The sequence below is a fragment of the Oreochromis aureus genome, linkage group 3 (assembly GCF_013358895.1).
Source record: "Oreochromis aureus strain Israel breed Guangdong linkage group 3, ZZ_aureus, whole genome shotgun sequence".
In the NCBI taxonomy this organism is placed as follows: Eukaryota; Metazoa; Chordata; class Actinopteri; order Cichliformes; family Cichlidae; genus Oreochromis; species Oreochromis aureus.
Window position 1 is genome coordinate 123,514,924 of NC_052944.1, and position 23,996 is coordinate 123,538,919.

At 42.2% G+C, this 23,996-nt stretch overlaps 1 long non-coding RNA gene across 1 annotated transcript; it reads right to left on the reverse strand.

The window, feature by feature from the left end:
• Positions 1-2,144: 2,144 nt before the first annotated feature.
• On the reverse strand, positions 2,145-4,065 carry LOC120438034. Its single transcript, XR_005611610.1, has 3 exons — positions 4,001-4,065; positions 3,815-3,916; positions 2,145-2,195 (listed from the first exon to the last, which is right to left on the reverse strand). It is a non-coding gene; the product is annotated as an uncharacterized LOC120438034 (long non-coding RNA).
• Positions 4,066-23,996: the final 19,931 nt, after the last annotated feature.

A 23,996-nucleotide genomic window follows, 5' to 3' on the forward strand; every position in this document is an offset into this window, starting at 1 on the left:
AAGCTCATTAAACTGAACCATCAGCAGATCACTGCTCCAAAACCAGAACATGATCCGAGGTCTCTCCACCACCAGAACACCAGCTTTACTAACGTGGTAGATCAGTGTAGTACAGATCAATAACTGATGAGTCATTTTATCAAAATCACTGAGTGCTTCACATCTCGGGCGATCGTGGCTCAAGACTTGGGTGTTCGTCTTGTAATCGGAAGGTTGCCGGTTCGATCCCTGGCTCAGACAGTCTCGGTCGTTGTGTCCTTGGGCAAGACACTTCACCTACTGGTGTTGGCCAGAGGGGCCGATGGCGCGATATGGCAGCCTCGCCTCTGTCAGTCTGCCCCAGGGCAGCTGTGGCTACAACTGTAGCTTGCCTTCACCGGTGTATGAATGTGAGAGTGAATGAATAGTGGTATTGTAAAGCGCTTTGAGGGGTCCCGAAAAGCGCTATATAAATGCAATCCATTATTATTATTATTATTATCTGACCCTCTGATGTTTCTGTGGACATTTTACATATTTAATGAATGTCTGACAGTTTTACATTCATTCTATGAATACAGTGGAAATGTTGTGTTACTTGGCCTCCAGTAATGCTGTGAGGAACCTTGGAGTCATTTTTGACCAGGACATGTCCTTCAATGCACATATTAAACAAATATGTAAGACTGTTTTCTTCCATTTGCGCAACATCTCTAAAATTAGAAATATCCTGTCTCAGAGTGACGCTGAAAAACTAGTTCATGCCTTCATTACTTCCAGGCTGGACTACTGTAATTCATTATTATCAGGAAGACCTAAAAACTCCATGAAAAGTCTTCAGTTAATCCAAAATGCTGCAGCAAGAGTCCTGACAGGGACTAGAAAGAGAGAGCATATTTCTCCTGTTTTGGCTTCCCTTCATTGGCTTCCTGTTAAATCCAGAATTGAATTCAAAATCCTGCTCCTCACTTACAAGGTCTTAAATAATCAGGCCCCATCTTATCTTAATGACCTTGTAGTACCATATCACCCTATTAGAGCACTTTGCTCTCACACTGCAGGCCAACTTGTTGTTCCTAGAGTATTTAAAAGTAGAATGGGAGGCAGAGCCTTCAGTTTTCAGGCCCCTCTTCTGTGGAACCAGCTTCCAGTTTGGATTCAGGAGACAGACACTATCTCTACTTTCAAGATTAGGCTTCAAACTTTCCTTTTTGCTAAAGCATATAGTTACTCACTATGTGTCTTTATCCTGTCTTCCTTCTCTCACCCCAACCAATCACAGCAGATGGCCCCGCCCCTCCCTGAGCCTGGTTCTGTCGGAGGTTTCTTCCTGTTAAAAGGGAGTTTTTCCTTCCCACTGTCGCCAAAGTGCTTGCTCATAGGGGGTCACATGATTGTTGGGTTTTTCTCTGTATCTATTATTGTGCGATCTACTGTACAATATAAAGGGCCTTGAGACGACTTTTGTTGTGATTTGGCGCTATATAAATAAAATTAAATTGAATTGAATTGAATTGAAAATTGTGTTATAGTCTTCATGTTTTTTCCAGCATGATAAATTCTTAAGTTCAGAAAATTAGATTCTTTTTTCAAAGCTGTAAAACAACAACATTTATTCTCTATTGAAATCTGCACCGTCCACTCCAGAGGTCACAATCTGAAGGTAACATCTGGTTTTGTTCCCTGTGATTAACTCTGAGCATCAGTATGGTGGGATTTATCCACTACATCCACACCACTGTGGTTCAGTGTTGTCCTGATGGAGTAACAGCAGCCAGTATGATCCAGGCTTTAGCTGCTGGGTCTCTGTGTGACCTCTCAGACTGTTTAACAGATCAGACACAAAGAGAATCAGAGCAGCTCTTTAAAGACAAACATGAACCCACTCAGGTCACACTTTCCCCACAGATATGAGTATCACTGTCCTCAAACAGCAAATGACGAAGTCGAACATTTGGATCTTTTCTCTTTCATTGTTTTCTTTTTAATGAATCTTTGTAACAATCTGAGGATGTTTCAGGTCAGATTTATCCAGGAAACACAAACATGTAAAGGAGTCATCACAGCTCTCTGACCTCGTTGGTCCAGGTTCACCACTGAACTCTGGAGGTTGACCTTTGGACCGGTCACTCCTCACAGACGGACAGCTGGATCCTGCAGACTCTGCTCTGTCCTCCTCTTCCTCCATCATCATCTTCTTCTGGACTTCAGTCAGTCTGAGAGGTAAACCACAAACACTCAGTGAGTTCACATTAACAGAAGCAAATTAGTTACAGTCGCTGACCTCTGACCTGTCATGTAACCTAGAAACCAGGTCACATGATCCAGATCAGGGATCACAGAAACCTGATCTCACCTGCTGACTCTGACATTTAAGACCTTCCAATAACAAAACACAAAAAGTAAGAAATTGACAGAACATTAGGAACAGCTCTGAGTGTGATACAGTCAGCTCACCGCAAACTCCGACCTCAAGATGAATTAAAGCTCTTTTATGGGCTCTCAGACACTTTTGGATCACGTGATGTTCACACATGATATCTGTGACTGTCCTAGTTTGACATGTAACCTTGATGTTGATTCAGATCTCAGCTCCACATCAGCTCTGTTGAATAATCTAAAGTTTCTCTGACATCAGGAATCAGACGCTGTCATGAACACACCTCTATGTTTCTGTTTCTCTGACACACTAAAGTAATATTGTCAATCCAAGATCATTATGTAGTAATGATTTTTCCTGAGTTGTGCGAAATCCCAGAAAAAAAAAAACCCCCAAAACAAACCGAATCTGTACACTAAGGTGTAGGTTATGTTGTGGTGATTCTTGGGTTGGGGGATGGTGTTCATACTGGAGTGCAAATTAACACCAATGGAAGATGGACAAGAAAAAGTGAAAGGTCAGCAGATGTGTGATTGGATAATGGCAGGTGTCTCTACAGGATTTTGTTAAGTTGTGCGTTCTCCCTGTCTTGTTGTACCCTGAAACAGGATAACATTCATTAGTAGGAAAACTTTTGTTTACCTTTGTTAGCAACTTGGCTGTGATAGTAAACAGCAGACACTGATGTGGCTCATTGAATCTTTTGGACTGTGTTTAGCATAATATTAATTAGCCATTAATTGGAAGAGCCTTATTGTTTATTTGTCTGCTATTCTACGTAAAAGGTCAGCCTAATATATGATATGGACTCATTACATGTAAAGTAAGACATTTCAATCCTTTGGGTTTTTAAAAAAATAATTTTTATGATTATAGCTTACAGCTTATGAAAACCCCAGATTCAAAATCTCTGATGTAGCTTCATGTGTTTAACTATTGTCTCTGTGTCCCTCTCTCTCTCTCCTGTCTGTCTCCTGCATCTAGTCAGTCTGTGTCTTTGTGTGTGTTTCAGTTTTATTCTGACAGTCTTGTGTCTCTACAGGATTTTGTTAAGTTGTGCGTTCTCCCTGTCTTGTTGTACCTGATTAGTTCCAGCTGTTGTTTAACTGAATTTCCCGCAGGAACCAACTCGAGGGATTAATAAAGTTCTCTCTCTCTCTCTGTTTCTCCTCTTTAGCCTCGTCACAAACATTACAGCTAACAGGTGGATTTTCCTGTTTTAGCTCAGCCAGCAAACAAAGCAGAATCACTTCCTGCTGCAGAGACAGAGAGTTAAAGTTTTTAAATAAACTCATTGCTGCAGCAAAGAGCAGCACAACAGTGAGACAGATTTTTAGCTTCAGTGTTTTTATTCTCCACTAAGTCATTGCTTCTGTCACTAATTAGCTAACTTAAACTAATCTATGTCTATTAGCAACCAACCAAGTCAAAGAGTTCATGTTACTAACAGCTCACCTCTCTGCTGCAGACACAAGCTGGGATTTAAAATTAAAGGGCTCTTCTTTAGACGCGTCACTCTGTAAGGACAAAGAGCTGGGTGGAGGTCCAGGTGGGTTCCTGTGAATAATGATGGAGCAGTGATGTGAGTGCTGAGCTGTGACATGGAGAAGAGTCATGGACAGTTAGAGATGGTCATCTCACCTCTGAGCTTTGGTCTGGCTCTCATGTTCCCCACACAGAGTGCTTTTAGAGGGAGGGACTCCCTCCTCTCTGTCCTCACACTGATCCATGCTGCTCAATTCAGCTCACACACACTTTCTACCTTCACCTGCAGAGGAAACACAAATCATTCATGCAGGCACGCCCCTTTCCTGATGGGTGCCCAAAGTGCCCTTTTTTTGAGGCAACTTTTTAAAAAGATTTTTTTTTAATGTGTGTGTGCGTGCGGAGTCCTGTCTGTGCTCCTCAACAATAATATTTAACTATTAATCACAGTTTTGCTAAATAAAATTAAAAAAAGAAGAAGTACACACCCCCATCACGTTGATGGTGATGGGGGTGTGTACTCCTCTGCACCTCCAGAAGTCCACTATCAACTCCTTTGTCTTTGCAACGTTGAGGGTGAGATGGTTGTCTTGACACCAGTGGGTCAGGGCACTAACCTCCTCCCTGTAGGCCGTCTCATCACCGTTGGTGATAAGACCCACCACTGTAGTGTCATCCGCAAACTTTACAATGATGTTGGAGTTGTTAGGGGCCATGCAGTGAGTACAGGAGAGGGCTCAGTACACACCCCTGTGGAGCACCAGTGTTCAGTGTGATGGGGGATGAGGTGGTGCTGCCCAGTCTGACCACTTGGCGTCTGTCAGACAGGAAGTTAAGGATCCAGCTGCAGAGGGAGCTGCTCAGTCCTAGATCCTGCAGTTTCCTGTCCAGCTTCGAGGGAAAGATGGTGTTGAATGCTGAGCTGTAATGTACAAACAGCATTCTCACATGCGTGTCTCTCTTCTCCAGGTGTGACAGGGCAGCATGTAGTGTCAGGGTCAGCGCCAAGCAGTGCCAAGCGACGATTTAACGCGACCTCTGCGCACAAGTAAACACAGAAATGGAAGTGAAACACACAGAGCAGCACGGCAGAGCAGCACGGCAGAGCAGCGTATGATCTGGACACAATTGATGGAGGCACCACTTGCAGACCTTTGGCTCCTCGAGCCTTTTCAATATGACCTCACAAATGATCACAAACACAACATCTGTGAAAAGAGTTGGATGGACATCGCTGCTCAGTTGCAGCTGCCTGGTAAGTCCATGTTCCTCATTAGCAGTTTAGCAAAGTTGATGGTGGTTGTGTGTGAGTGAAAGACAGAGAGACAGATTCTGTGTTATAAGCTTCATGTTATGGACTCAGCAGGTCGCAGCAGAGCATCGGACCGTAGAGTGTGAGACCTGCATCGTGACCTATGACCTTCTAACCCCTGAGATTTGGTTGTTTGAGCACGAGCTGAATAACGCGACTGAAAAACTCCCACAGCGTGTGCCCAGCTTTACAGAGAGTTCATACTCTAACTGCTAGCAGCATTTAGTTACTCAGCATATATGTAATCCTTATTATCTGCTCCTCTCACCTCTGTTTACCTGTGACAACAAGAACATTTAACCAACAGTTTATTAGCTTTGGTGAAATCATGAACAGGCATCAGTGCGGTCACCTATACTCCCCTTTCAAGAGTCTTTACTTCAATCAATCAATCAAATTTATTTATATAGCACATTTTAAAGACCGAAGTACACCAAAGTGCTTTCCAATAAAATCATAATACAGATAAAAATCACAATATAAAATATAAATATAAATGTCACGTGTTATACAAGTACAACACACAGTGAAATGTATCCTGACGCGCTGCTCGACTGTGCACAAAGAGACAGAACATTATATACATGAAGTGAATATATACAGGAGGACATTATGTGCAGTTAGTAGCATTTAGCTTTAGTGCTGAAGCAGCAGGACCAGTTCATCTGGAAAAAACAGGCGTTCATTGGCTCTTAAAACAATGCTTCAGATTCCTGGGCATCAACATCAGCAGGATCTGAGCTGCTCACCATGTTGGTGTGAAAAGCAGCAAGACAGCAGGTCTTCCTGCGGCGCCTGAGAAGATTCAGCATGAACCCAGAATACTAACAAATACTGCACCATTGAGAGTCTTCTGACTGGCTGCATCACCACCTGGTACAGCAGCTGTAACGCTCTGGACTGCAAAGCTCTGCAGAGGGTGGTGAGATCAGCAGGACTGAACTGGCAGCCATGCAGGATCTACAGAGAGCACTGCACGAGGAAGACACAGTGGATCCTCTCTGATCCCAGACACTTTTCACACTCCTGCCGTCCTGCAGGCAATTCAGGAGCATCCAGACCTGCACTACCACACACAGGGACAGTTTTTACCCACAAGCCATCAGGCTTTTGACCTGCTGACATTCTGCACACACCACTACACACTCACTACAACTACAGGACTCTGCACACTGTCACTTCAACTAATGCCACTTGCACAAGTTTAGCACGAACTGTAAATACCAACTTGTCTTAAATTCCCTAAATATTTAATACTTTTTGCCTCTTTTTCATCATCATTATTATTATTATTATTGTTATTATTAGTGCTATTCTCTGTTATTTTCTCCATAATATAACTGCACACTCTCTATATGTTCATGTGAAGCTGAGGACCAAAGAGTTTCATTCTAGATAAATGTGGCTGCTCTGTTTATCTGTTCATCACAATAAAACCTGAAACTTGAAGCTTTGCCGAGCACCAAAGTCTTTGGACTGTCACTGATATCAGTGCTGTTATTCAACTTATTTACTGTTTTACAGGAAAATGTATTTAACATGTTAAAGAGCTAAAGCCTGACGTCACAGATGAAGCAAACAATCAGTCCAGACTGAGTTCTTCATCGTTGGTACCATTGCTTTGTTTTTTAAGAAAACAAAGTGTAAATGTTGATGAAGTTTAAACTTTGCCAGCACGTCTCCTCTGCCTGCAAACGATGCAGAGAGATGTTAGTGAAGTTTAGACCTTTGACCCACAGGAAGGTTTTTAAAGACACAATGATCAGGTTAGTGAAGCATGATAAACTGAGCTGATCAGTCATTGTTCAGGTTTTTGTCAAACATGTAATCAGACTGATTTGTGTTCGTGTTGGATTGAAAGCGGCATTTGTGAGTCCTCAGAGGTCACACACAAACCAATGCACACATTATAAATATTAGTTTGCACTGATGGATCATGTTGAACCCATTCGTAGCATTTTGGAGGCAAATTTCTCTCCATACATTTCACTGGTTACAGTTTGTTGTCCTATTAAACAATCTGCAGGTCTGAGCATTCAAAGAGCATCAGAGTGAAAAACGTCACTGAATGGAAACAGAATCCAACATGAATGAGCAGCAGAGCTGACTGACTGATGATGACTGCAGTAATGAAGTGTTTGATTAAGTTTGAGCTGATGTTTAAAATAAATTGATAAATAATCTGGACACAGTTTGATTGGTTTGTTTATCTAACAAGGACAGGAGTGGGAGGAGGAGGAGGAGAGACCAGAGGAGATGAAGAGTGCAGCAGTGAAGAAGAGGAGAGCGTCTGACAGTTTAATGGAGCCATTATGGCTCAATAGAAGCGCTGAAGTCACACTGTCAACATGTCAGCACAGAAACTCTCACATGACAGCTTCATCAACATGGAGCTCTGAGTGTTTATTAAAGGATCATTGTGTGAAAGAGGCTCTAACACAGCTGACTGCAGCCTTTAGCTGTGAGCACACAGTGTCTCACATTTACATTCACTTTACTGTCAAACACACTCAGTAACTTTAAACAGCTGCTGTGGTTCCAGGGCTGAGCCCCCAGAGTTTCCCCTGATCAGGTCTAAGATATCATGTTCAGCTATAAATAGACTGCATGTTTTACAGGGACTGTCAGCACTAAAGGAGAAGAGGACAAACTAAACAGGACACAAACAAACACACACAGTTTGTTTGTGAAGAAAAAATCAGTCAGTGAGTTTGATTCCAGCTGATCAATAATCTATAATCATGTGGTTTTGTCTTCAAACACACAAGTGATCAAAGTTTGTCCTGAAATAAGAGCTGAACATTTAGGTCCAAACATCACAGGAACAGTCAAACTGTTAAAGGAGGAAACAAAGCACACTTACAGTTTTTTCACACAGGAACAACAAGATCCACCAGCTCCACCTGTCAGCTGCTCCAGCTGCTGCTCTTCTCCTGGACCTCAGACAGCAGGTGGTGCAGTCTCAGTGACTCGATGTTCTCTTCAAACTGGTGAAATATGAACATCAGCGCGTCACAGCAGGACACTAAACATAGCTTCGAGCTGTGTTTAGGAGGACTCGGTGGTGTGGAGTTCAAAGACCGGTGATGCTAACATTGATGCGTTAAGGAACTTGGAGTTGTTCGGTAAATGTCGCTACAGCCTACAGCTCACCGATGACAGAGACAGCTGACTTTAAACACACATCCAGAAATAATGTTAGCACTGAGAGCAGAGCTGAAAGCATCCATCCAATCATTGATGGCCGCCTGAAGGAGGCTACAAAGAGGAGAGCTCATTGGCTCTGTTTGTGACACGCCGGGCGATCGTGGCTCAAGAGTTGGACGTTCGCCTTGTAATCGGAAGGTTGCCGGTTCGAGCCCGGCTTGGACAGTCTCGGTCGTTGTGTCCTTGGGCAAGACACTTCACCCGTTACCTACTGGTGGTGGTCAGAGGGCCCGGTGGCACCAGTGTTCGGCAGCCTCGCCTCTGTCAGTGCGCCCCAGGGTGGCTGTGGCTACGATGTAGCTTGCCATCACCAGTGTGTGAATGGGTGGATAACTGGATATGTAAAGCGCTTTGGGGTCCTTAGGGACCAGTAAAGCGCTATATAAATACAGGCCATTTACCATTTTACTTCAGCATCTGCACCAGTTTCCCTGCTGGTTTCAAACATCTCACTGGCATCAAATTTCAAACGTGTGTTTAAAAACAGGAAAGTTTCCAGTTTCAGAGTTTGATCTGTCGTCTCTGTAGGATTTGACCTTCAATATGGACGCAAGTGACTGCAAATCACTGCTTTGTCTGATTTTTATAGACACTTTCCAAACATCACAGGAGCCAGAGATTAATAACAAGTATGATTCAGTGCAGAGGGTCTATTAACACATAGAAACAGCCAGTGCATCATGGGAATCCCCAGCAGCCTACACCTATTACAGCATCATTTGCAGTTGTGATAGATTGATGATTAGTTGAAGTTCAAAATGGTTAAAGGTTACTCAATGTATTATTTAATTTCTTTCAAATATGTAAATGTATAAACACGGGTAAAAGAAGTCCCATCAAAGAGATTTACTGTGACACAGGCTAAAACAGTTAAGAGTTCATGACTATGTTCAACTGGATAACAATTCTTAATGTGACTACAACCTGTGTAAAATTCAATCTGTGATCTACTTGTCGAGCCTGGTGAATAATCCATGTGATTTAGTGATCATGATTGATTAGTTATGCCTGCCGTTGCCAGAAGGGGGAGCTCTGGCCACGATGCCTCATTCGCAATGAAGCTGCTGAAGGAGAAGCATCGTGTCTGAGTGTTGTCATTGACTTATCCCCTTTTCAGGTAATAATTGAGCAATTCTGCTTTTGAATGTTACAAATATGTATGTTGAGCTGTACTGACCGTGTTTCCAAATGTACCAAGCGGATACTAGGAATATTTAGATGATTTGTGTTAACTGTGTTAGGATAAGCTATAAGCAGCAAGCTAAGGTAAGCGCTCTGTTGGTGGCTAGCATGAAGCACTATCGTGCCAGACTGTGTATGAAACATACAGCATTGTATGCATTTTTCATTTGATCTGGGCAAAGAACATGTTTATTTTGTGTGAAGGGACAAATGCCTGTTAGTATTTTTATATGAATATTTTGTTTATTTTCTGTATATTTAAGTTTAATGATCTAAGCTTGTTTATTGGTTCATAAGCTGTTTTTGTGAATTCTTACATTCAATTTAATCTGTAATTTAAAGGAAAGAAAACAGTCTTGAGATATTTTCTCTTACAACTAATAGAGACTGTACATTGTTGTTAAGATGTTTTCTACTTTTGTATGTGTGTTTATATTTCTGAATCATTCGCAATGAAGCTGCTGAAGGAGAAGCATCGTGTCTGAGTGTTGTCATTGACTTATCCCCTTTTCAGCCCCTTTACAGGGTGTAACACAGTCGGGTGGTCGGGCTGTCCACAGGCATACACTCGGACGTTCAACTCTCTGTTCCTGCTTCACATTCTTCATATATCCATGTTGAAGAGTGTAAATACTGGGCTGAATGCCCTTTGTACCAGAAAATACACCTCTTAACAATGCAAAGCTATCAGCACAGGTGGTAAAAGTACACACAGTATTTATTTAAGTAGAAGTACAGATGCTAGTGTTGAAAAATACTCTAATAAAAAGTAAAGGCTGAAATGTCCTGAAAGTAAAAAGCAGCTCATTGCAGGACAATTGTAACCTATTGTAATTGTATGCAAACTGAACCTTAACATTAATAATGTAATATAATATAATTAGATGCAATTATATAATATATAATCTGAAGATGGTCTGCCTGGACTCGTGATGACACCAGAAGGTCCAAATAATGATGAGCCTGTTGATATCTTCAAGCACTTTTTCATTGTCACAGAGAGGGAAATGTTGTATTTTCTGCATCACTTCCTCACAGTAAAGATATTTGTACCGCACTCCTGCAAAGAAGATTCTGTAGGTAAACTGTTGGTGGGACAATAAACAAATTAAACTTTGCAAAATTTTCTGCAGGGAAGGTGTGGTTGCTTCTTAGACTACCATGACGTGGATGACTGAGAAACCACGCAGACATGTTCTGAAGAAAGGGCTCCACACTTATTGTACTGATTTAACTGTGCTCATTGTCATCGAGCAAGGTTTGGTTTAATGTGTCTCTATCAATGGACTGGACCAATGACTACAGACAACATGGACGACGCGTCAGCTCCAAAAATGAAGCCAAAGCGCCTCTATCGCCAACTGGTGTCAGACTGCCTCCTCCATGTTAGTGGATGGGACTGGGACTAATTCTCCTCAGATAATTTTTTTCCAAAGATTCTTTCTTTTGTTATCAATAGTTCTCATCATGCTGATTGATGTCGAAGGGTCTCCTTTCCCATAAGTTTGATTCTAATTCCTACCCGGTGATGTTAAATTGGGGTGAAACGTCATCATAGCAGCTTTGACTGACAGCTGCAGTCACGGAGAAACTTGCGTATCTCTGTTCAGGAATAGCAGATAGAGCGTAGGCTCTGAGAGGAGGGCCAGCGTTTACGCCACTTAAAAAACACGACCGAGTGTTTTAACCTGACAGCCTGAGGTGTTCTTCAGTAAACTGGACTACCCGACAGAAGGACCCGAGGCCCCGCTGCACTTTTTCGGTAAGTTAAACGTGTTTGTAAGCTAATCCGTAACTACTGTCCTTAGACCAAGCTAGCTAAGATGAGCACTCGGCTGTCAGGGTTTGTTCAGCTAATCTGTGCAGGTGAATGAACTTACTAAAGAAATCAAGAGAAACGCCCCGGGCTGCTCAGTCACTAATTACTGTTACTGTACTTTTATTACAAGCATTATACTATAAAAGCAACTGTATAATGCAATGATGATGTTCCAGCATCATGTTGTTGCTCCTCCTCCACATGCTTACCTGCCACAGTTTAACTCCGCCTCTCAGACAGTCAGGTCACCTGATCTGCATGTTTTGCTGTACGATGACGTCATCTTGACATTGACGAGGAGGGTGAGAAAAACTAGTATTGTCCTGCAGATGGCGATCTTGCAACGTGTTCAGAGAGCCGACACTCTGGTAAATACTGGTAAGTAAACAAATATAAAATTTAAATAAATAATATAAATATATATATTTAATAAATTATATTTTATATATATATATATATATATATAAAAAAAAAACACCCAGCACGCCCCTGCGGGCGGTTTATCCTTCAAGCTTGGGTCCTCTACCAGAGGCCTGGGAGCTTGAGGGTCCTGCGCAGTATCTTAGCTGTTCCCAGGACTGCGCTCTTCTGGACAGAGATCTCCGATGTTGTTCCCGGGATCTGCTGGAGCCACTCGCCTAGCTTGGGAGTCACCGCACCTAGTGCTCCGATTACCACGGGACCACCGTCACCTTCACCCTCCACATCCTCTCGAGCTCTTCTCTGAGCCCTTGGTATTTCTCCAGCTTCTCGTGTTCCTTCTTCCTGATGTTGCTGTCATTCGAACCGCTACATCGATCACTACGGCCGTCTTCTTCTGTTTGTCTACCACCACTATGTCCGGTTGGTTAGCCACCACCATTTTGTCCGTCTGTATCTGGAAGTCCCACAGGATCTTAGCTCGGTCATTCTCCATCACCCTTGGGGCCATCTCCCATTTTGACCTCGGGACTTCCAGGTTATACTCGGCACAGATGTTCCTGTACACTATGCCGGCCACTTGGTTATGGCGCTCCATGTATGCCTTGCCTGCTAGCATCTTGCACCCTGCTGTTATGTGCTGGATTGTCTCTGGGGCATCTTTACACAGCCTGCACCTGGGGTCTTGCCTGGTGTGATAGACCCAGCCTCTATGGATCTTGTACTCAGAGCTTGTTCTTGTGCTGCCATGATTAGTGCCTCTGTGCTGTCTTTCAGTCCAGCTTTGTCCAGCCACTGGTAGGATTTCTGGATATCAGCCACCTCCTCTATCTGCCGGTGGTACATACCGTGCAGGGGCCTGTCCTTCCATGATGGTTCCTCGCCTTCCTCCTCTTTCTTGGGTTTCTGCTGCCTGAGGTATTCACTGAGCACGCTGTCAGTTGGGGCCATCTTCGTGATGTATTCGTGGATGTTTCTTGTCTCATCCTGGACTGTGGTGCTGACACTCACCAGTCCCCGGCCCCTTCCTTCCGCTTAGCGCACAGCCTCAGGGTGCTGGACTTGGGGTGAAACCCTCCATGCATGGTAAGGAGCTTTCTTGTCTTTATGTCAGTGGCTTCTATCTCCTCCTTTGGCCAGCCTATTACCCCAGCAGGGTACCTGATCACAGGCAGGGCGAGGTGTTGATGGCCCGGATCTTGTTCTTACCGCTCAGCTGACTCCTCAGGACTTGCCTGACCCTCTGCAGGTACTTGGTGGTTGCAGCTTTCTAGCGGCCTCTTCATGGTTCCCATTCGCCTGTGGGATCCCCAGGTACTTGTAACTGTCCTCTATGTCTGCAATGTTGCCTTCTGGTAGTTCAATCCCTTCAGTTCTGACTACCTTCCTCTCTTTGTTACCATCCGACTACACTTCTCCAGCCCGAATGACATTCCAATGTCATTGCTGTATAGCCTGGTAGTGTGGATCAGTGAATCGATGTCTCGCTCACTCTTGGCATACAGCTTGATGTCATCCATGTACAGGAGGTGGCTGACAACCGCTCCGTTCCGTAGTCGGTATCCATAGCCAGTCTTGTTAATGATCTCACTGAGGGGGTTCAGGCCTATGCAGAACAGCAGTGGGGACAGAGCATCCCCTTGGTAGATCCCGCACTTGATGGTGACTTGTGCTATGGGCTTGGAGTTGGCCTCTAGTGTTGTACGCCACATCCCCATTGAGTTCCTGATGAAGGCTCTTAGGTCCTGTTGATCTTGTACAGTTCTAGGCATTCCAGTATCCAGCTGTGGGGCATTGAGTCATAGGCCTTCTTGTAATCAATCCAGGCTGTGCACAGGTTGGTCAGTCTGGTCTTGCAGTCTCGGCTGACTGTTCTGTCTACCAGTAGCTGGTGTTTTGCGCCTCTGGTATTCTTGCCAATCCCTTTCTGTGCCCCGCTCATGTATTGACCCATGTGCCTGTTCATCTTAGCCGATATGATGCCTGACAGGAGCTTCCATGTAGTAATGAGGCAGGTTATTGGTCGGTAGTTGGATGGGACCGGTCCCTTCTTGGGGACGCTCGTGGAGTCAGCTTCTTCAGCCAGTAGGCGTGAACCATGTCGGGCCCTGGTGCTGTCCAACTCTTCATACTGGAGACCCTTTCTTGGATGTCTGCCACTGTGATGGTTACTGGACCCTGTTCAGGGAGGTCGCTATGGTCTGCCCTCAGATCCACTAGCCACTGAGCATTGCCGTTATGGGTTGCGTCCTTCTCCCATATGCTCTTCCAGTATTGCTCCGTCTCCAGCCTTGGTGGTGCTGTTCTGTTATTGTTCCCTTGCCACTGAGAGTACACCTTTGCTGGTTCTGTGGAGAACAGCTGGTTTATTCTCCTGCCTTCTATCTCTCTGGTGTACCTCCTCAAGCGGCTGGCCAAGGCTGTGAGTCTTTGCTTGGCAGTTTCCAAGGCCTCAGGTATGGACAGCTTGCTGTATTTCTTATGCACCTTCTTTGTCACGCCTTTCTGACAAAGGGCTAACCTCCCTCCGTGCTACTTTGATCTTGCCCTCTAGCCTCCTTCTCCATGGAGGGTACTGCCCCTTGTGGCTGTTCAACTTGTAGCCAAGCATCTCACTGATCACTGCTGCCGTAGTGTAGATCAGCTTGTTAGTGTCGGTAATCGTGGTTGTAGGTATCATCCGTAGTGCTGCATTAACATCATCTAGCAGACCTTCTGAGGGTACTTCACGTAATCTTGGTAACCGGCTAGGAGGGGTCCAGGTTTCAAGCTTGGCCACGATCCTATCTTTCAGGTCAGTTCCTCTCGCACTCAACGATCCTTCTCCTATCGCACTTGGGGCTATGTACCCAATCTCGGTGGGGTGATGATATCTCCCCCTGACCTGGCGTCCTGACTCCTCCTTGCCGTAGCATTTATGTTGTACCGTCAATCTCTAGCTGTGAGAGCAGTCCCTTCTTTCGAATGTTGGAACACTGAGCTACTAGTTGTTTCGCCGTCATTGTGGATGTTGGGTATCGAAGAATCCATAGGTCCCTCATCCTATTCATGTAACCCCTTCCGCCAGGGTTACTTGCGTAGTAGCATTCCAACAATGCCCTGTTTTCGTCTCTTGCCCACCGATGCCTTCTTGTTCCAGTAGCCCACTTGTCGTCAGGGTGCCCTGGTTCCTCAACACCTGACGCGGACCTTGTTGATCCGGGCGACGTCCGAGCCGGCATGCCTTCATATTTATCTGTCTCGCTCATGTCTGCGGTAGGCTCACTTAGCATAGGGGGTCTAGCCTTAGGACCCTTACTGGATACAGACGCCCCAGGCAGGAATGGAACTTGCGATCTTCTGCTCCAAAGGCGTGTAGTCTAACCACTACGCTATCCACTACGCTATCCAGCTGCTATATATATACACGTATATATATATATATATATATATACATATATACATATATACGTATATATAAATAATATAAATAAAACAATAAAAATATAAACACTGGTAAATACACTTGTTTAATTTCACTTGTAAACCTGAAAAATAAATATTTATTGCAAAATTATTTGTTGGTACATTTCTTGAGGGTCAAATATCTTGTTTGATTTGAGGAATGAACTGTTAAGGTGGAAAAAATGAACCAGGTTAAAATACTTTAAATCAGTGCAGATGTATAATGTAATGTAACATGTTGATAATGGTTGTAGTGGGCTTGCTCAACATAGACTATCCAAAGGAACTTAAGGACATCTTTGAAGTCATTCAGAACATCCTAATGAACATTGGTGGAAGGCAGTGCATCTCACTAGTGCATGGTCTAAGAAACAGACTCTTGCAGAAAGCCATGCAGAACTGTAATTGCTTTAGTGTTAAGGACAGTTTTTATTTTACTGTTTGTTTTTTTATTCTTGCAAGTTCTCATTCTCACTTTTGTATGTCACTAAATGACTACACTTTACATTCCAGATTAGACAATTACTCATTTGTTCATGGTTTAAGAAACTTATGTGAACAACAATATAATGGTGGACTCTGCAGATGCTTATCTCATGCAAGTCAGTAGTTTTTCCTTTGTTTTGCAATTGAGCAGACTCAAACTGATGTTTCTGAAATATTCATATTATCAAATGTTTCAGAAGCATGCACTCATTTTCAGATATATTGGTTCTGTGGAATTTGTTGCAATTGTAAACAAAGACAAATACAAGAGTTTGATGTCTTAGTTGTTATAAACTGATCTTTACTGTCACTTATCAAAGGTTTTGTACTATTTTAATATTTCAAGTTTTATGCTAACAGGTGTGACTGAGCACAATGAAGTTTAAAATTTTGCAAATGTAAAGAATAACTTTTCTAAAATAGCAAGTGTCCCGTTGATACATTACATTAATGCAGACTTTATGTTGTTACTTCACAAGAATCACTACTGCTCCTAGAGTATTGGTCAGAATTTAATCTTCACCCAAACTGGGCTCAAGACCAAGTTCAAATTTATTGTTTCACAGCCTTTGAGTTTTGATGGATTGTGAGCCTGATGAGCTACGTCACTGATTTTTCTGTTTCTCAGATGACTAAGATGGCACAATAAATGGTAAATGTTGGATGCTCATGAGTAATTGTCTTGTCATGTTCTTAAAACAAACTTGCTGTATGAAATGATCAGATAGACTTTAATGGAATCTGTGGGGTTTTATTTTTTTTTCTGTAAACAACAGAAAATTAATTTAAAGGAATGTAGATATTTAAACCTGAGATCTAAGATAAACCTAACAGGTAGTTTTGCTGAAATGGATGTTAGAAAGCTAAAAAAAAACAAAAACAAAACTTAAGATGTTTAATACACATTTTTCTTTACATCCAGTCAATCAACTCTGATAATTAAAATGAAACTGATTTACAAGTTCACTCAGCTACCTTAAGGAGCTCAGTTAATTAATAAACTTAAATCAACTTAGCTAACAGATTATGTTAGTTAAGCTAAAATAGATTCCTAAGTTAAAAGAACTACTAAAGTATTTGAATTAACTAAAAAACCCAAGTCAACTGAACTAGGACAAGAGTTTAAACAATAGATTATTTTAATTTAGCTGAAAGGGTTTTCCCAAGTAAAAATGACAATTAAAGGAGTTGAACTGACTAACAAATCTCAGTCAACTAAACTAAGACGAAAGTTTAGACAACATGTGATTTTTCATTAAGATAACAATTGGTTGTGTTATAAGAACAAACTCTATTTCTTGACTTAACTTAAAATTTTAAGGCAGCCCTGTACCTCATATTTTTAAGTTGAAACAACAAGTTATATTTACAGTGTAGGGATCACATGAGTCCTGATGTTTGTCAGTGCAGCTTGATAACTCCATCTACTGTGGGCTACATATACTGGGCTGGTAGCTCCATAGTGTTGCAAAGAAACTATTCAATGTGCAAAGTTTAAAATCAGAGGCTCTTCTAACACAGGAGCCATGTTGAGTTTAGATCACAGCGACCACCGGCAGTCTGAAATGGAATGAAGCCCATTGACAGCCAGCAGGTCTAAACAGGAACGCAGCCATTTGTATGCGTGGCAATGATGTGGCTGAAGCTGACACAGGATTGGTTCAAACTAAACATCATTTCACAGAGTTCACAAATAAACTCACGTTTTTATCTTTGAAGATCATCATAACGTAGAATTGATGGTCCAGCAGACAACAGCAGGAGGTTTGAGCCCTTCTGATGCAGCAGAAACAGGATTTGGAGGAAGATGTTAATAGATTAGAAAGAATTGTACACTGTGAATCAATGCAAGTCTTTCTAGATAGACAGATCTTTAATAATCCCTCAGGTAGGTTCCTCTGGGACAGTCACAGATAGAGACTCCAATTCTGACGTCCTTTGAAAGTTTTCATCACTCGTCATGTACACAGATGTTAATTCTACATATTCCTAGTACTGAACTCTAAATCAATATGAAGAAAATGCTCCTACTAATCTGCATATATGTTGATATCAAATCCTTTTCCAGCACATGGATAAATCTCTATAAATCTTTCAATCTGATCAGAATGGGCACAGTGTTGTTATTGCAGCACTCCCTGATGTTTGAAAAGCTAAATGTCCATTTTAAAGTGGTCGTGTGTAGGATTGTGTTTCCTTCCTTTGTGCAGTTCTTACAGTAAACATGTTTGAATGTTTCCTGTTCCCCTGATGCTTCTTCCTGTTGGATAAAGTTGGTTTGAATAACATGTTCTTATAGGTTTCAATGAACTTCAAACTGTGATCCACTTACAAAACTGTCTCATTTTATTGGAACGATCCACATTTGCATCCATTCACGGTACATTTGACATCTGAACACGTTTGTACACATGATGAGAGGACAGATGGTGTTTGTGTGTCCTTCTTAAACTTAGTGTGAATGTTTCATCATGTAGAACTACTTAGAACAAAGTCTTTGGGAACATTTGGAGAACACGTTTAGGAAAGTAACATCCTGGTAGAACATTTTCTTAAAGCAAAGCAGAGCTGCAACATGACTGTGAGGATTCACAATAATAAAGTCACAATACTTTATTATTATGAAGACTAAAGTGCAGCTTAATGCTGCCAATGAATACACATGTTCTTTGTGAAAGCATGAGCACAGCTGACATGCACCACACTGACCCCACTCGCCCATTTCTTCATCCACTTCTTGCTCTTGTGCTTGAAATGAGACATGAGACGCAGCAAAAGTCAGAGGCTCTAAAATCCACAAAAGGGGCTTGTTAGATCAGGATATTGATGTGATCCATAGAAAACATGGATAATACACCACTTTATTTGAAGACACATCTGTAGCACTGCCTCAGGATGTTTCCACAGACTCCTCTGTGCACCTAAAGAAAAGGTCAAAGGTCAGCAGCACATGTGGTTGGGACAATTCTTCATTTACAAACAACAGTCGCACAAACTACACAATGATTTTCCTCCAATTAGGACTTTTCACTTGCAGAAATGGTCCTGTGTGATTTCTAGGCTGTGATATAAAAACTAGTTCCTAATGGCAGCGATTCACTCAGTAAACATGTGTTTCCTTCACCAACCTCACACACAGATCCAATAAGATCAGGAAGTGGGCAGTATAGTACAATATGTGTTATTTTGGACTGTACTGCCCAAACTAAAGATCTGCTGAAGTGTTGGAAATGATTCAGATGTTTATTTTGGACGATACAGCAGAAGATCAGACATGAAAGTGGAGATAACACAGAAGACCTGCAGCAAAGGGTCAGAGGTCAGACTGGGCCACGTGATTCAACAATGAGCCAATGATCATCAAGTAGTGACTAAAGCAGAGCCCTGACGTTCTGACATTTATCACACAGTTAGAACAAATGTCTGCTGATGACTTCATCTCATGAAATGACTGATAGATGTCAATTCATTGATCAGCTGAGCTGCTGCTGCTGATCTTCATTGTGCACAGAAACATTCAGCTTGTTTCAATCAGTAAATAACTCCCACTACTCTCAGTTTGAACTGTTCCCACTCAAAATGCTGTCAGAACAATGATCATTGTAGAACTTCACAAACATCACGTGTTGTTTTCCACATGTAAGATCAGCAAACATACAGAAACTTCCTGTTGCCACACACGGCCTCTAAAATCTCTTCCACGCTTTCTGTCTGAAGTCCACTCTCTGTGTCGGATCCACAGGAAACAACAAGATCTTATTAACATGGTTTTCAATGTGTCTCCTTCCAAAAGTCCAACCAATGAACAAATGTGTATATTTGTGGAGGCCGAACAAAAGCATGACACATTTGTCTGTTTCTATAAACTGGTGTCAAACACAAATATGAAGAGTTTCATTGACAGACTCCAAAATGCCCCCGCAGTGAATCAGAGGGAAATCCTACAGTGTGGCAGAGAATCTTAATGGCTCCAACATCAACACATCCACAATGTTGGATCCAGTTCTACCTCACAGAGTTACTAAGACACACCCTCTGCCAGCATTACAACAGCTCCACCTGCTTCACCTGCCTCCTCAGCCTCTGTACACCTGAAGAGAAAAGAAAGGCTCCAAAAGCTCAAATCTACAAAGGATTCATGAAGTTTCATCCAACAATAACATGTTTGCCTTCCACAGTGTGCTGTTAGACACCACTGTACCTCTGCCATTTCAAAAGAGCAGCTTGGGAACATTTTGGCTCCAAACACTTTGTGTTTAAGTTCCTAATCTTTGTTTTCTTTGTGAACAACATCTGGAGCTTTTTGACTCATAGAAACATCATTTTGTTCTTTAGATGACAGCAGATTGGGACTGAATAATCAATCACTATCAAACCAATAAAGATGCTGATTTTACAGGAACTTTGTTGGAGAAGCTGAAAGACATGAAACTGGTGGAGATCCCAAACCAGTTGATAGTGCTGATTATTCCAAATAAAGCTGTTTTCCATTTGAGATGAAATGACTTTCTGTCCTGATATATAATAAAGATGTTAGTTGTTTTTGAGCCCCTGTATTAAAAGTAGATCCAGTTTAAAGTCAGCTTGAGTTTGATGTCTTTATGTCAAAGCTGCTCATGATGTTGAGCTGCTGATGGAATAAAAACAGGTAAAAATCTGCCTCAATATAAAAGCATGTAGTCCAGACTTAAATGTAGCCTATTGTTAGCTGAGGTCCACACACAGTGTTTGACAGTGTAAACTGTGTGAAAGGGCTGCTGGTGGAGCTCACTAGGATGAGCAGGTGACCATGTGCCACGAGGTGGAGAGCAGCTGGCCTGGCTTTGATTCTGACCACGCCCCTTTCTCTCTCCCTCTGCTTTGCTGTCACTTATCTTCACTGCTCTGTCCAATAAAGCTGAAAAAGGCCCCAAATCAAAGAAATCTGCTGCAGCCTCTGAAATGTCTTCTGTTTCCTTCCCGACGGCTTTTCACCGTCAGCCCATCAGACAGTCCAGCAGCATTTATGATGATGTCATGATGTTGAAGAGACTGCTATGGTGGCCTCCCATGACCCCCAGCCTCATCTACACTGAGATGCAGACATTTGAAAAGCAGACAACTGAATAATAGTGCAACACAACAGTCTGTGTACAGACACACACTGAGCTTTCATAGAGTCAAAGGAGTCAATCAAACACAGCTAGTTGAGTCATTTCTTGTGTGAGTCTAAAGTGAATCTAGTATTTGAAAGTCCACTTCCTGTATTTGTTGTTGAAGACTTCTTCAGCTTCTTCTCAAGGACATCAGCTGCTTGTTTGGCAGCAGAGGCAGTTAAGAAGCTTCCTGAAAAACACTGAACAGTGAGTTCACTGTGGCATATGACAAATTCAGCTTTCTATGTGCAAATGTGTCTGTGTCAACCTTTCAAATGCTGTTGAATCCAAAACATCAGCGGCTCCTTGGCTGCTCACTTCATGCACTTCTGTCTTTGTGACAGTCCAATGACATCACAGCTGTTTCCACCCCAGTGTCTCAGGACTGGACACCTTTAAACATGTGGAGGATCAAACAGCCGTCCAGCTAAACATACATGAAACTATCAAAGCTGACAATCATTCCAATAACATCTAATGGTACATATATATAGACACAGGACTACAAGGAAATGGCTCTCAGCATCTGGCTGTGGGAACAAATGAGTCCCTGTTTGTCTTCAAATTGTGTGCATGTTTTTAGACGTGTGTCACATGTAGAAACACAAAAATCCCACAATGACACAAAGATGTGTTTGACACAACTGTGCAGCTGTAAGTTGTTTCTAATGATTCATTGAAGCTCTTCTAACATTCTGGAGACAATCAGTCCATGAATCTGTTCAACACCACAACAATGTGACTTCAATGTGAACGTTTGCCATTAAATAACCTTCTTCATCCAGCTGACAGCATCCTTCATTCTATGATATGAACAGTTCCTCCTGTTGATGACAAACCTCTGACATGATCTGCTTGAGGAGCTTTTTTCATGTGAAGCTCTCTGAGCTCAGGGCTAAGTTGCTGTGTTTCATCTTTAAGAGCTGCTGCCTCCTCGCCGGACTTGTTCTTCTCTTCTTCTCCTAATGACACCATTTCTGCTTCAGATCTTTCACTGGGCCTAAAACAGATGAAGAGTAGATCTACTGCTGTTCACTGTTTGTGTCAATATGGAGAAATATGAAAGACAAACACAGCACATACAGAGAAATGTAGACAGAATGTGCAGCCAGTGCAGTAAATGGTCTAAATATCAGCTCTTTAGAAAATGATCCTGATGAACATGAAACTAACATCCAATGAGAAACACAGCTTCCTTGTTTCATGTCCAATAACAATAAATGAAGAGCTAATAAAGAGCTATTCTATTGTAAAATGCTGAGATGATTATTAGACAGAACCCAGCGGCTCACCAAAAGCCTGCATTGCAAATCTATATGAAAGTAATCTATGCTCATATATGGCAAAATCCTTTAAGTGTCACTGTGTTTTTCATCTGTGCTCTTGTTGGTTGGACAAGTTTGTAAATGACAAAGAGCTCAGTGGACTTTGCATCCATCAAATCCTGTTAGATGTTTGTTTTTCCTTCACAGCTTTGTGATGAAGGCTAAAGAACAGAGATATGAACTATTGCCAATATGAATCCTGATGCATGACGTGGGCACAGACCCACCAAAGCAATACTCAGCTCACCTCATTCCAGGCGCTTGTCTGCTGGAGACCATGAGCCTTGTTAGTCACACATTAGCACCGTGGTAGGAAACAGCCTCCATCATTTCATTAGATCTGAATTTGGACTGTTTCCTCTGGATGAGAACCAAGTCTGTCAAATCTATTGATCCAACACAAACTATCAAACACATTGGCTCACAGTCAGATTGGCTTTGTATGGATGGTGTAACAGGGGCTGGGAAAGGATGCTGAAAGCTGAATATAATACAGAACAATAACAGGACATATAATCATGTAGCAAACATGATCTTCAACAGGCACACTTCTATTATTCATGATCACAAAGAACTTGTGCAGCCCTGATATCAGCCCTAATATATGAGTGTGTTTGCCCAAAGATTGAAACAGCATCAACATGACAGCTGTAAGAAATCTTCTCTCAGCCTTGTTTGGCAGAAGATCCCTGCAACAAAGATTGTAGCTGAAAGATGACGTGTGTAAAGTTTGTCTTTGGGAGGGTTGAGGCTGTTTTAGACCTTTGATAGTTTCAATCCAGTTCTGAAAGACAGAAATAAAAACAACATCATTAAGATCAGATCATGGAGCTGTTTCCTGCCTTGTTTCTAGCTTCACATTACAAGACTTTACTACAATAAAGATGCTAACATGTATCTGTAGGAACAACATCATTGAATCTATAACAACTGGAGCCAAACCAGTGGCTCTGCTGGGATCACTGGTGAGCCAACACTTCCTTGTTGGATGCAGATTTCAGGGCTTCCTGTTGCTCCTCCGTTATAACTGTTCTCTCTTCTCAACACATGATGACACAAAGGAATCAGCAGTGACGAAGATGATGCTGAAGCACACATTTCACACATATAACAGAGCAGTGCAGTTACACACACCTCTGCTTGACATTAGGCCTCAAACAAAGACACAAAACACTAACTTGACTCTAAATAGAAGAAACTGGCAGCTTTTTCTGTTCTGTGCTTATTTATATTTGACACACATGCTTCTCTTTGTGCAAACACACATCGCACTATAAGGGTAACCTAGCACACAATGATTGGACAGCACAGTGATGATGCTGGGAGATCCTATACTGAAGCAACACAGAAACACTGAGAACTTTAAACATTGATTATATTGAGATAAGCAGCCGACCCAGTCTAGATAAAGGCGAGCAGCTGGGACCGCTGCTGCACCAAAAACAGGTTTCAGTGTTTCCGTGTGTGTGTGTGATGTCTTTACTTATACTGGTCAATAGACTTCAGTCAACACATGATTGAAAGGTGTTACACATGAAATAAAAACAGTGTTTCATCTTTATTCCTCTGAAGCAGCTGCATTATAACCAATCTGCTCCTTTGTGGCCTTTAAAACAGCTTAAATAACTGTTGTTATATTTGTTTCTGCTCCTCTTGGACAGACGACTCTTGAAAAGACATTTTTGAATTTCAATGTGACTTTAACTGGATAAATATGGGATATATAAACGTCTGCAACAAACTGATTCCAGCTTCTACCTCATGATAGGAATGTTTTTGTGGCTCAAGATGACCTGATATCTTTCATGATGGAGACATTTGA